The sequence below is a fragment of the Perca fluviatilis genome, chromosome 12 (assembly GCF_010015445.1).
Source record: "Perca fluviatilis chromosome 12, GENO_Pfluv_1.0, whole genome shotgun sequence".
NCBI lineage: Eukaryota > Metazoa > Chordata > Actinopteri > Perciformes > Percidae > Perca > Perca fluviatilis.
Genome location: NC_053123.1, coordinates 36417547 through 36433016, shown reverse-complemented (window position 1 = coordinate 36433016; position 15470 = coordinate 36417547). Strand labels below are relative to the sequence as shown.

General features: G+C 37.4%; 1 long non-coding RNA gene across 1 annotated transcript; it reads right to left on the bottom strand.

Moving 5' to 3' along the window:
• Positions 1 to 383: 383 nt before the first annotated feature.
• Positions 384 to 878, bottom strand: LOC120570181. The gene is made up of 2 exons (XR_005641011.1): positions 746 to 878; positions 384 to 651 (listed from the first exon to the last, which is right to left on the bottom strand). It is a non-coding gene; the product is annotated as an uncharacterized LOC120570181 (long non-coding RNA).
• Between the last annotated feature and the right edge of the window lie 14592 nt (positions 879 to 15470).

The following is a 15470-nucleotide window of genomic DNA, read 5'->3' as shown; positions in this document are numbered from 1 at the left end:
AAAAGTAACCATTTCATTAAACCAGTGGACTATATGAATTATTAATAGTTATTATGAACGGTTGCATTCTCCTCTTGTATCACAGAAAGTTATGACAAAATATACACTTTTATTTCCTATCTGAACTTTTTGGATAAAAAGATCATCACCACTCATGTCTGATAGGTTTACGTTTGGCTAGCTGTTTCCAGTATTTATGCTAAACTAAGCCAGCTGTTTCTGACCGTTTCCAGTCTTTAAGCTAAGCTAAGCTAACGTCTGCACAAAGGAACTTCATATTTAGCATACACACAAGAGTTGTATCGATCCCTGCTGTCAACCCCCCACCTTCCTTCTCAGAGATAAATCTAATTAGTGTGTTAATATTTTATCAGATGAGTAAATCCAGATCAGTGAGCCAGTTTCTGTCTAATTTTAAACCCAAATGTGAACTGTTCCCTAACTCTTCAGATTATAAACAAGTGAAAGAGAGTCATCTGTCAGCAGAGAGCTGTTTCTGTCTACTGAACAAACTGAAAGTGAATCAATGATAGAGATTATAGATGAGCTGTAGAGGCATCATGATGGTGTGGTAGAGTTACACACACAGGTTCATGGAGCACACGAAACAAGCCTGGTAGGTACTACAAGTTAAGTCGTTCCAGTTCTTTCCTGTAGAGAGTTGCCAACCAATGAATTACATTTAATGTCAAACCTTTATAATTGAGACTGCAACATATGACAATATGTTTTACTGATTATTTACCTTCAAAGTTCATCTCAAGACACTTCTCCACTCCACCGGTGTTGTCCGGCTGCCCACCATTGAAGATTCTGTAGTTGAATTTGGATCCATCAGTCCACAACCACGTGCCCTCCTGGAGGAGAAAGATTGGTTTAAAGTCAAAGTGAAATCACGAGTTCTTGTTGTTGTGATTCTCATTCAGGCCACAAGAGGATCCTCCTTGTTTTCTACCGATCACATGACAGTTAAGGTTAACGGTCTTTATAGTTACATTTAGGTGACTGTTAGCCAGGTACAGAGCACTGTGAAGTGATGGTTCTTTCACAGTTACAGTTGAGATTAGCAGACAGAAAGTGATCGTCATGCAGCGACGACAGTGAAGTTTAGAAAAACCAAAACAACTAGTTAAGATTAGAAAAAAGATGGTGGTTTGGATTAAAACACTTCCGGGACATGGACACCTGTTTCCCCCCGACCTCCTCCCTCTGAGGATCTTCACACTCTTAAACAGCAGCAGTCAATGTGCTGCTGACAGTAATAAATATGTGGAATACATACAGATTACAGATATTTACTTTTCACAGCTATATGGACGAATGCTTCATGAGAACAGGCTGAGAGACAAGCGACATCACTTCCACTTCCTGTGTGATTTTTTTCATTTTTGTGAGGAAGAATGTTTCACTGAAAAGTATGAAAACATTTCTGCAGGTAACAAGTAAGGAAGATGCTTGAGCGAAATCTAGTGGAGTAAAAGTATACATTTTATAAAGGAAATGTAGTGGAGTAAAAGTATAAGTTGTATTAAGGAAATGTAGTGGAGTAAAAGTATAAGTTGTATTAAGGAAATGTAGTGGAGTCAAAGTAAAAGTCTCCAGAAATATAAATAAGAAAGTAAAGTCTAAAAAAATTCTACTAAAGTACAGTAACAAATAGAGGTGTGACGAGATTTCGTCCCACGAGATCTCATCACACGCGTCCACAGCGTGAAGTTCCCTGTGGCGCTGTCTGGAGCAGACCACTCTCTTTCTCTGTTAAAATGAGTCAAAACCTAACTTTACCTTTAATGATATTAATCAAAGAGAGATGTTCTCCCTTCATCCTATAATGGTCATAAATCAATACTAGCCTACTTCTTTGTTTAGTGCTGCAATTAATAAAATGCAGAGGAGGAGAAAAGAGCATCTGTCTTCATAAAAACCATCTGTTGAGTGTTTGAAGGAAATGTATTTGTTTTTTAGAATGTAATCACTGCGTTATGATATTATTTCGGTCTATTTCAGCCAGGAATTTTAAAACTATAACGCTACATCTATCAACATTTATTTAGATGTTATCATGGTATTCATTTCTTTATTTTAATAATATTATTTCAGTCTTATTACCGGTGAAATATTACAGTATTCTGTGAAACAAAAGAGTACGATATTATGAGCTGAGCTGGGTGCTTTCAAAGCCGATATCCCACAATGCAACGCGGACATTCAGATCAGAGATTGGACAGCGATCAGAGGGTTTTTATTGACAATATCGCTTCAATGTACATAAATTTAGTAAGTGGTCACCAGCAACAACACATTGGTAAGTTATGCACCGTAATAACATTTAAAAACAATTTGCGGAATACTCCGGAAGTGATGTAGTAATTACTGCTCTGCGTCTGTGAAAGATTGCTGCCGTTATGCGTGAATATTTATACAATAAAAGTAGTGTTTAATGCTAAGCACTTTGATTTGCCTTTACAGAAAAATACTATACAAAAGTGTTTAGAAATACAGGCCCAATGGCCTGTTTGACTAATTTGCATTTGTTTTGACTGTTGTGAAAAACAAAAAATAAACTATATACAAAGAAGAAGCATTTCTTTTATTTTATTTTCCATGCATAGTTATTTAAAAACGCAATTTTATAATTTTGCAGTTGATGAATATTAATAGCAAAGACTAAAGGGAAAAAACATGAGCATATTTATGTGTGTTACTTAGTTTGATTTAACATCACACTGCGTTATTAGTATTTTAAATAAATGACTTTTTGAAATAACAATATATGGTAGGCCTAACATATTAATTATTATATTCAGAAAATGACCTTCATGTCAATCACCTTGGTTACAGTTGTAATAGCAAATTTACATTTAAGCATGATTCTTTATATTTTTGTATTATTTCTGTTTAAGTTTGTCTCACAATGCTGAAAGGGAGTTTATATCATTCCCACATGTAGATTCTGATTCTAATTAAGGTGAGAATCACAAAGTCTGGAACATAATGTGAGCACTGTTTATCTGAACTGATAAAGGTACAAGGTCACAGTAAACTATCTTCCTCTGCCTATTCACTCCTCCCTTGCCAGTTGAGATGTACAGGTCAGGTGACCTCAGGGTGAAAGTAGGGCAGAGGGGAAAGAACAAAATGGCTCCGAGATGTCTCTTGTGTTTTTCGATTGTCTTCATGTTTATCAGATTGCCTGTGAGAAATGTAGAAACTTTTCCACACTGGGCTGCTGTCTTTTGTGAAATTAATGTACGAAAGAGCACACATCACGCCTGTTTTAGCAGCTCTTCACTGGTTACCAGTCCAGTATAGAATTCAATTTAAAATCCTGGTCATTACTTTCAGAGCCTTGCACGGTCAGGTTCCTTCATACATCTCTGATTTGATACAGCTACATACCCCCACCCGTAGTCTGAGATCATTAGGTCAGATGCTATTAATGGTTCCCCGCACTAATTTTAAAACTAGAGGTGATCGGTCATTCCAAGCAGTGGCTCCTAGGCTGTGGAATGACTTGCCTCTCGCTCACGTTATTGTGGATTCTGTCGAATCTTTTAAGGGGCAGCTGAAGACTCTGCTGTTCAAGCAGGCTTTTGCTTAGTCGATGGGTTTTTTATGGTTGTTTGTTATATTTTCTGTTTGTATTTCAATGTGCTCGTATTGTGACTTCTTGTGTTGAATTGCATTTCGTTGTGAAGCACTTTGTGATTTTTATCTGTGAAATGTGCTATACAAATAAATTTTACTTACTTACTTACTTACTTACTTACTTAATGTTCTTCCGGTATTTGCAAATATGTTTTTAATAAAATACAAAAACATAACTTGGTTTAGTTTGCAATTGTCTTTATTTAGTTTCACTCTTTAACTTTCTAAGTCCACTCCTGCTACACAGAAACTTCCATAACAATTTGGCCCCCCAGATGGGGCCGGTTGGAAGCAGGGAGAGAACTCGGTGGGTTGCTGATGACTTGCTATCCAGGTATCAAAGATCGCCTGTCTCATACCTGGCCTAAAAAGCATTCAGAGAGAGAGGATCAGAACCACGGAGGACTCCATGGAGGACTCCACTGATTCCACACCGATCCAACGATCAAGGAAGCAATTTCAAGCAGCAGGGTAAGATCAAAATTAATGATTTAATTTAAAAGTGATTTGAATTGGTTAATGAATGTTTCATAAACAAATACTGACGTTGTAAACTGAGTAGATTGATCACCTTTTGGGGTTTTTGTATAATGATTTGGGTAATTACATTCATGATCATTCTAGTGGTATTTCTGAACAAATAACAGGTACACTTGAGGATCTCTCCAACACGGGTGTGATATTATATTTCTGGATAAAATCTCAAGGTAAACAGTCAAGAGAACTGTTTGGATTTGTGCACGGGTTTGCTGAAAGTAACTTGGCCTTATAGTGACGGCTATTCATGAAGATATAGAAGTACTTCTCCCTTTTTGGTAATGGGGAATAACAGATCTAAATCCCACATTCCTACGGGAGCCGTGATGGACGAGATGATAAAGAAATATGATTCAGAATGTCTAGAGTGTCTGCCGTATTGGTCGACAAATATTTATTAACTATGGACAAATTGAAAATGTTGGAATAAGATTTAGTAGAACAAGAGGGAAAATTAAGACAGAGGATTTAAAGCTACTGAGTACAGGAAAAACAAAGAATGTTTTAACGTATAGATAAAAGAGGTAGTGATTCAGGGAAAGAATGCAAAAACACACATACACCAATAACCTCCTCATCAGTTCTACAACCTAACCAAAGCCCATGTTCTGAGCTTTCTCTAAAAACCAGGAAGACGAGCTGGAAAAACAGAGGGATGAAGAGAACAAGGACTCAACTCTGGGACAGGACCGCCAGCATCCGTCACACCTGCATCGGGTGGAAAGACCAACGAGTACGTAAGAAAACCATGTTTGAAGCGTTTGTCTGCATGTTACAACAGGCTGGTGGGCAACATATGGAGCGCGGACCCGAAAAAGGCCACGGGCACAAATGGCGTGGTCGAGGAAGAGGAGGCCGAGGTGGGTACTGTGGCCAAAATGATGAGCCCTACAACCCAGACCAGTGTTGGTACTGCAAGGACTTTGGACATTGGGTATGTAACTGGCCGAAGAAAAAGGAAAAACCACCTCAGACAGAGAACAGCACTAGTCCCTCTGTTTGACTGAGTCCAACAGCTGATGAGGAAGGTACTGCTATCACACACTCACTCTCTTTATGCAATGAAGAAATGCTTGGCACTGATACACTGTTTTTGTTTTTGCTATTAGGGACAATTGATAGTTCAGAAAGTTCTGAAAAGAATCTAAAAAGTTAAACCAACTTAGAGTATTTTATCTTCTGAAACCTACAAGAAAAAGCCTACTACTGAGTGTAAAGTTAAAGGGGTTCCACTCACTTTTTTTTTAGTTGACTCTGGTGCTACAAACCTGATTATTAGAGCTAAAGATTTGACACCGATGCTTAGTGGTCATTTTATTTGGTCAATTAGAGCTACAGGTCAAGCAGTAAAAGAACAGTTATCTGTTCCTTTCTTCATGTACATGGGAAACTGAAGACAGCTCAGTAGTTTTTGGTGTCTGATTCATGTCCACTTATTTGGCTTGGTTGTGATTTAATGTGCACTTTAACATTGGTTTAACCTCAACACCTGATGGATTGAGAATTTCTCATAATGATGCATCTGACATAACCACATTTGTTAATTATAGTGTGGCTAAAATGACCTCACTGAGGCGGTGTCTAATCAGCCCTGCCTCTGATTGGATGAAACCTGACAACCTGCATTACACAGCTCATGTTACTACAGGGCCTGATGAAGAATGCTCAAAACGGTTCTTTAGAGACATAATGACAGTTTGACAACCTCACATCTGATTTGTAGCTGCATGCTTGACTGACAACCAATATCGTTCTTTTCTTTTAAGTGCTCAACTTGTGTGTTTTTTCTCCCTCTCTCAAGGCTGCATCTGCTTTTTTTCTTCCTCGAGAGAAAGTTTTTTTATTGGTACAATGCTGTTTTCATGTAAAATGAACAGAATAGATTTTTCAGTTTAGTGTTAACGATTAGGATTTTTACTTGAGTCTGTCACCAAAAAATGTCTGTGCACGTTCCTGATGTGACTGTAAAACGTCTTACTGTAGAAGGCTATGAAGCTAAAAAAAAATGATAAAAAATAAAAAAAATCAGTTTGTTCAACAGGAACGTTTTTTTTTTTTTCAGGGTCATGTGATCACAATTGCCGGCAAAAATCCATCTCACCCAAACATATAGTAGCTAACTGGAACTTTCCCAAACATATCATTTGGAAAAGTCTTGTCCTTTTGGACATATGCTCATATTACAGAAAGTTTATTTCTATTCATGCAATTATGGAAGCTCCATTGAGCTCCCTGATCCATGGTAAGGGTCTCAGTTCACGTCAAAAGAGCTCTTGGATGCCCGAAGCTAATGAAGTGTTAGTGAATATGAAACTGACTCTGCAGTCTTCCCCGACGTTGGGACTGCCAGATCCCTAAAAACTGTTCAAGCAGACCATTGACAAGCACAAGAGCTGCATGACCTCTGTGTTGCTGCAACATAACGGCAACAAACTCCGTCCGGTTGCAAATTTCTCTGCTAAACTTGATTCTGCCGCTCGAAGCATTAAATAAATCCTGTTCCACATTTTGTGTGACACATTTTGTGGGAACAAAAACTCAATCTATCTGTGGCCAGGTACCTTAGATATTACTACTCTGTTAGATTGCCAAATGTCACTCTAACAGATGCACTGTTCTTAACCCTGATTTTTCTTCTCCACACACCAGATGACAGAGAGGAACAATTGTGTTGCAGAGCTACAGGGGTCTGAATACCACGACCTGACCTCTCTGACACACCTCTCACTAACCCTGATCTCATATTTTATTTTGACAGTTCTTCTTCCAGAGACTCCAGCACTGGCCTGAACCGTGTGGCCTTCTCTGTTGTACCTGATTCTGATGCTATCTGATCTGGACCTCTGCCATCTCATCTCTCAGTACAAGCAGTAGAGCTCATTTTCCTAACAGAAGGCTATCCAGCCTTTTCTTTCCTCATTTTGCAAAGTTGACACATGGGTTAAAACCATGTGTAAAAGGGGGAATGATTAGTATGATGGAAATACAATTGAGGGAAAAACAATTGTTTCACAATAAATGTCAAATTAGAAGTACTTAGGTTTGCTCTATAGGCCTAAAAACTTTAATTCATAATGATTTTTATAACTTTGTGTTGCAAACTAAAGATAAAAATAAAATAAACAACATATTTTTGTTTAATTGGTCTCAGTGTATTGGTTATATTGAAACCAATACAGGTTGATATGAGATTTCAGCCTGAAAACAGTTCATTTAATATCGTACTCTGGTTTTTGGGTTGCTATATCACAAATTGTTTACAACTAAATTATCAATTGATATTGATGTTGAAAAATTTTATTTTGGTAATTAGCTTTTCTTTTAAAGAAATTATTCATTGAAGTTTTTTTGCTTTTATACAGGTTATGAAACCACTAAACAGATTATTTATATATGCTGCGTTGTTGAGCCATGAGCTTTTGTCGTGACTCAACAGGAAGGATAGTAGCACTAATAAATAAGGTGTTTAATAAATAAGGTGTTCAAATAATATGTTTTAAATTTGAAACTACTCTAAAGAAAATTTTGTTTTGTTTTGATTGACTTTCACTATTTGCAGAAACACAACCCTTCAAGTAATCTAAAAGATAACAATTTAAAACCAATGTTTCCTTTACATAACAATTTGGATGGACTTTATCGAGGTTAAACAAGCTTGAGGGAAAGAAATGCTTTTTTATTATTATTGATTTTGACTAAAATTAGTAGAAGTTTTTCCAGGTGATAATATTGATAAAAGAACAAATAATGCTTTTGGAGTTCTGTTTTGTGCCGCACAGTGCCTTGTGTGTGTTAGTCCGGTCTATCTCACTCCCCTTACAAACTGCAGGACCGGTGAAAAACTGTACCAGAAGTCGACCATCACAGCACCTCAGACCACAGCACAGCTAGACACGATAAAGGATCGTAGTCTGGCTACAGTTCCGCGCCCAGAGGAGAAGGGGATGGTGGACCAGTGCTAGGCATCTGGTTGTGACTTCAGCATCTGGAGATGCACTATGCCAAACCAAAGAGCCAGCAGCACCCTAATACATCACACCAGGCATTATCATGGTTCGAGTCATATTTACAGGGTCGAGAACAATGTGTAGTTATTGATTATGTAAAGTCTTCCCCATGTACAATCACGACCGGAATCCCGCAGGGAACCATACTGGGGCCTGTTCTCTTCAGCCTGTATGTGAACGAGCTGCTTGAAGTATGTCCTGAAGTTGGCATTCAGATGTATGCCGATGATACTGTGGTTTATGTGTCCGGCAAGAGCCCTGTTGTTATCGGCAGTACATTGACTAAAAGTCTTGAGAAAGTGTCTGATTGGCTAAACAAATCATGTTTAACACTTAATCTGAGTAAAACTAAATCTATGTGTTTTTCTATAAAATGAATGGTGAACTCATCAATCAAATAGAAGAAGAAAAATTTTTGGGAGTGATTTTAGATTCTCAGCTAAATTACAAAAGTCATATTAAAACCATCTCAAGATAAATGAAGGCCAGTATGAATTGTTTCAGATTGATCAGGAGCAGTTTAACATTTGAATGTGCTCATGTCTTTCTCAACACTATGATCCTGTCCCATCTGTTGTACTGCACCACTGTTTGGTCCCAGGCTAGCCAAACTACCCTAAAGCCTATTGAGGGTCTTTATAAACGTGCCCAAAAATGCTTAGATAACAAGCCCATTTGATTCCATCACTGTTACATTTTAATTAAATATAAAATCTTAAACTTTGTTGATTTTGTTAATCTTAGATACATACAGTTGTTTTTTTAATGTTTAGCTGGACTTGCACCGGAGCAACTTTGTAAATTTATGAACAGGTTGGAATCTTCCAGATCCACAAGAGATGCTGCATGTGGAGACTGTAAAATTCCATTTTGTAAAACCTCTTTTGCCCAAAATGTTTTTTCTGTGAAAGGAGCCAAACTGTGGAACTGGCTTCCTACAAATATAAAGACTCTAACTAAATTGGCCACCTTTAAAAAACTAGTAAAAGCACGGTTAATACAGCAGCAGCGGTGTGATCATGCCATATGAAATGTATAGCTGTCTGTATGTGAGGTGTGCATCTGTGTGAGTCCGAGTTAATGTGTTTATTTACTACACTTATTTTTATTGCTGTTAACTGTTTTTTTGGACGTTTTATCGTATTCACTGTAAAATTTGACTTCTTTATTATTTGAACTGTTAAAAGCACTCCTAGGGACAGGTGTTGTGAATTAGCCATGCCTATAAACACTGTGATACAGGTATCAGATTGTTATTTATGTAATAATCTATGTTTTTTGTATCTGTCCCTATTTAAATAAACTACAAAAAAAAACAAAAAAAACACGCCCTACCCAAAGCCTGGATGAACATTCTGTGATGAACTGATGACGTCTATCTGGAGGTACGGGACAACGGCCAGCAGATGGACTGAGAGAAGGAGGGGGGGGGACTAGAGACCGTCCTGACCTGACACATCTGACGCAAGTTAAGTAGCACACAGACTCACATTCTGAAAATACACCCACTATTAGGAGAACATAATTAGAAGTACTTATTTTTACTTTTAAGATAAGTATTCAGTTGGTACGGAGAAGAGGATTAGGGCCACTGTTGAAAAATGTATTTGAGTTCTGACTTTATTCTCAGAATTCCGACTTTAAACTCAGAATTCTGACTTTAAACTCAGAATTCTGACTTTAAACTCAGAATTCTGACTTTAATCTTAGAATTCTGACTTTAAACTTAGAATTCTGACTTTAATCTCAGAATTCTGACTTTATTCTCAGAATTCTGACTTTAATCTCAGAATTCTGACTTTAAACTCAGAATTCTGACTTTATTCTCAGAATTCTGATTTTATTCTCGAATTTTCGTTAAAGATGGTATTAAAAAAAATGTCAGGAAATGTTTAGAGTACATTTCACTGTTCAAATTTGAATTGGATTGATGAAGAGTTGATAAAAATGATCCATTCAAAGACTTCCTAGAAATTGTATGTTTCTAATTTTTGCAGTTGCTGCATCTTTCCTGGTGACCTGCTGGAAGTTGTGTGAGGTTTAGTGCTGAGATGGTTTGAAACCATGATAATTAAATGTATCAACAACTTTAACATGAGATATGATTAAGACTAACATCTAAATGAAAATGGTTAATGATGTATATTATGATTAATATACTAAGACAATGGTATACACATAATTCATTTAATATTTACTCTCATATTATGCTTATTGAAGTTACAACACGTTTAATCATTAACATATATTGTATTTTTGATGATGCAAAAGTAATTCAGAAGGGAAGTTAAAGATAAATCTTATAAACAGTAAAAGATAATACCTTTATACTATAAAGATAATCAAATATAATATAATATACTTTGTATATAAAAGGGATAACAATTCAGTCAGGAAAAGCTTAGAGGAAACAAGAGCTTTAGAGAGATAGAGAAGTGCACTGGATGACAGTCTATGAGAGACTGGCTCAGGTTACAGCAGGCGTTTCCACAGGAGGAGTCTGCCACAAGACCTTCTGTCTCTGAGCTTTCAGCACACCAACATCAAAACTGGAATTGACTCAAATGCTTCGTAGGAAAAAAATGAGAAAAAACAAGAGGTTGCGTTCCAGGCCAGTTCCTGCTGGTGCCCAGAGATGGGAAGTAATGAAGTACAAATACTTCGTTACTGTACTTAAGTAGATTTTTCGGATATTTCTACTTTACTTTACTATTTTTTTTTGTGGCGACATTTTGCTTTTACTCCTTTCATTTTAACACGAATATCGGTACTTTCTACTCCTTACATTTTTAAAATTGGCTCGTTACTTTAGTTTTGTACAAGAGGTCGTAATGTCGGAGAATAGCCGCCACGCACCTACACCCTCGCGCGAGCAGCGCTGGCGCCACACACAAAAAAATGATGAGAAAAAGAAAGAGAGACTGCGTCCTCGGAGGATAATCAGTTGAGATCGTGTTGTGCGTCCTTGAGAACTGTAAGTCGTATAACTTATGTTGTCAGTTCATTTAAGCCTGATGTTGTATTGGTCTATAGTTCCTGCACAGTTAAAGTAGGTTAGCTAGAGATTTAGTTGTTTGTGTTCTTCACCTGTTAGCTAGGTTTCATGTTCCTTGTAAAGCATCAAAAGAAAGAAGTTGTCTCTGTCCGTGTTTTACAGACACACCTGGGAAGTTTGAAACCAGCATCAGCTTTAAATACGGTCCTAATCTAGTCCTCACTAGCAAGTTTCAAATAATTTCACTGGAGTTACCGTTTTTTTTTTTACGTGATCAATACCGAATTCAGTCTAATTGGATGGGAATATACTGTAGGCTACGTTGCATGTAACGCACCACTACAAGACGACACTCGACAGATTCGGCCGCTTTCTAAATTCATTTGCAGCAAATAATTGCAGCATGATGGTGGTAACGCGTAGCACTAGTAGTATGGACGGCGACATGATTGAAAATGAAGAAAACGGAGATCCCGAAGATTAGGCAGACAAGCAGCAAGACATTCCCAATCATGCCTGGCCTTATCTGAGAGAGATGTTTGAGATAGGCTAGGAGGCAGCCGTGCATGACTCCTGGCCAATGTGCTGTGTAACTCTAAAAGTATGGGGAACTTCTTAATTAATCTATGTTTAGTAATTCATATTGTATTCTTTATTTTCTTTCTATATTTGAGCACACACACACACATGTAGATTCCTTTACATGTTAAGGGGACGAATAAAAAAGAGAAACTGGATCTGTGAATTCTCACAGAATCACAATTGAATTCATATCTTGCTACTCAGTCAGAATCTTATTAAGCTGGAGTCCCAGTCTCTGTCACAATAATCATATATGTGATGTTTGGCAGACATCCATTTAAAATGTAGACAATGGCATATAAAGAGCCTGGTTTTTATGTCCACTGAAGTTTCTTGCACTCTAGTAACGTGTGTGGTCCAGGTAGCTTTGCATAAAAAGTGGTTGTCGCACGGCTACTTTTACTTTTATACTTTAAGTACATTTCCAAGCTGTAGCCTTTGTTACTTTTACTTAAGTAAAGAAGTTAAATCAGTACTTCTACTTTTACCAGAGTATTTTTTAACACAAGTATCTGTACTTCTACTTAAGTACGGGAAGTGAGTACTTTTGCCATCTCTGCTGGTGCCAGAGAGCTTAATGTACTTTGGAATTAGGATAATGGGTTTCCTATTGATGGATTGTATAGGAGTTACTGTACATTTAACAGTTACTTTCAATCAGAAGTCAATTATGTTTGACCTACTTCTTGCCTTTATCTGAGGGATATTTAAATGATAGTGTTCCTATTAATGGAATTTTTTCCAAAATGCCAAAAGCTGATGAAAATTGTGAACATACAAAAGTAAAGTGCTAAAAATCGAAAATACAGTTGATTAGAAGTTTTAAAATAAAGCTGAAAAAGACTAAATATATTTTTGTGATTGAAATTTTGAGCTGCTGTAACTAGGGAATTTCCCCCGTGTGGGTTCAATAAGATCTTTCTATTGTCATATAGGTGATGAACAAAGACATATTTCAAAGACAAAATTATGTCATTTTTAGGAATAACTAATTTGGATTTCAAAGACAAAAAAGTTAGTATCAAAGTTTTGTCAAATGCTTACAGATGCTAATGTAATCTGACATATTTGGGTGAAGAAGAATCAGGAGTTTTGTACACAAAACATACGTTTATGAAATATGTTTTATTGTCATCAAACTGCCCACCAAATATTTTCAGCTGGACTTGTAAGTCTTATCTAACCCTAATGTAGCAATATTTTTGAATCAATAATGACATAGATAAGACTTAGAAAAGAAGTGTGTTTAAATGCTCCTTTCTTACAGAGGCTCAGAACAGCCAAGAAGAGGACTACACACACACACACACACACACACACACACACACACACACACACACACACACACACACACACAACCAAAACACATACGCAGAACGGTGGTAAAGACTTGTTTCCTACGATTTGTCAAGTGCTAGTGGACGAACCCTCTGACAGCAGAAGAACATGGAAGATGCTATTTGCAAATATATGATCATAAAAGTAATTTGTTTTTGTGATTAGGTTGTAATCAAAAGAGTGGAGTGTAATGGCACATTTAGCATGATTCTTTATATTCTTGTCTTATTTCTGTTTAAGTTTCTCTCACAATGCTGAAAGGGGAGTTTATCTCATTCCCACATGTAGATTCTGATTCTAATTAAGTGAGAATCACAAAGTCTGGAACATAATGTGAGCACTGTTTATCTGAACTGATAAAGGTACAAGGTCACAGTAAACTATCTTCCTCTGCCTATTCACTCCTCCCTTGCCAGTTGAGATGTACAGGTCAGGTGACCTCAGGGTGAAAGTAGGGCAGAGGGCAAAGAACAAAATGGCTCTGAGATGTCTCTTGTGTTTTTCTATTGTCTTCATGTGTATCAGATTGCCTGTGATAAATGTAGAGTCGTGATAAGCCAAGTCCGTGTGTGCTGTCACTCTGAAGATGTATATGAAGCTCAGCGCAAATTCTTTCAGGAAGACGTCATTAAGCCAATCACTACTCATTCTTAAATCACATTAGCTGTTTGGAAGTGATGCTTTCAGTTAAACCAATCAGACTTGCCCACGAAATTCAAGGGCCAATCACAGCTTTGCAACTCTGCTTTAAATCTGTTCTCTCCCTGTGCTGTCAGCTGTCGTTTCAGGCAAAGCGCTCGACCCTCCTCCTCCCCTGCCACCTCCGGTCTTAAACTCAGTGTTCCTGTTCGCTCATTGAAGAAACTTTTCCACACTGGGCTGCTGTCTTTTGTAAAATTTATGTTCTTCCTATATTTGCAAATATATTTTTAATAAAATACAATAACCTAACTTGGTTTAGTTTGCAATTGTCTTTATTTTTTTCACTTTTTAACTTTCTAAACCCACTCCTGCTACACAGAAACTTCCATAACACAGTAGTTTTAGGAAGCATTTTCAGGAAATTAAAAGGATAAGCAGATTGTTGCCGAGGATATTTGTTCACAGAGTAAGATATATATAGATGTGTATGGGTACGTGTACACGTGTTTTGGCATTTTTGGCACACTTCTACCTGAGCCTATATACTGCACACAGACACAACTCACCCATCTCATTCAACTATTTCACAAACTGAGGAGTTGGTCCTGACATGGGTCAGAGGGCATCAGAGGTCATAAATGATGAACCAATCAATGGGCACCTTGGTGTTCATATGGACAACACCTTTGGCTGGAAGGCCCGTGTTCAAAGTGTGTTTTAGCATTTAGAGCAGACACTCCCGGTGAATCAGAGGGTTTATGTTGTACAAGGCTGCATTACAGAGCATATTCAGATGTCAGAAAGCATGGCGATATCTATAAACATCTCATTTAAAGCTTGCTTGTCAGATGGTTGTCTCCCCAGGCAAGCACAGAGAATATGGTCTGATCCATCTTTATTCTCCATGCCAAGTATTAATTACTTATCCTCTAGCAGAAGAAATAGGTACCCCAATTTAAAACTAAATATTTCTAAACTATAGGCCTATTTGGACCTACCTCTAATAAAACTTTAAATAATGTTGCTTGAGGCTGCAGGGGAATAGCTTCATGATATGACGCATATGGTTGAGCAGTAGATTGTGGCTGTCTGATGTGATTCAGTCTGACTACATATCACTTTGTTTATGTTTTTATTGTAAGTATATGTCAGCTGTATGATAAAACAATTTGTCAAATGTTATGTGTGAAGCATTTGAACTCAAGGCAAATATCCCTCTGGGGACAATAAAGTATTGCTTGCAAACCATGATGTAAAAATTAAAACCTTGTCGTAGGGCTATAGCAAACACATCATTGAAAAGGTCTCAACCTGGAGAGTAACATATGTCAGTCTGAAGAGGACACATTACTCCTGTTTTGAAATATTGACCTCTGAACCTTGAACCCAGTACATGTTTGAAGGCTTGTCATTTAGCAACAGAAGGTGCTACACACATAGGACCAGCTGTTATAGAAGGTACTACACACATAGGACCAGCTGTTATAGAAGGTACTACACACATAGGGCCAGCTGTTATAGAAGGTACTACACACATAGGATCAGCTGTTATAGAAAGTACTACACACATAGGACCAGTTGTTATAGAAGGTGCTACACACATAGGACCAGCTGTTATAGAAGGTGCTACACACATAGGACCAGCTGTTATAGAAGGTGCTACACACATAGGACCAGCTGTTATAGAAGGTGCTACACACATAAGACCAGCTGTTATAGAA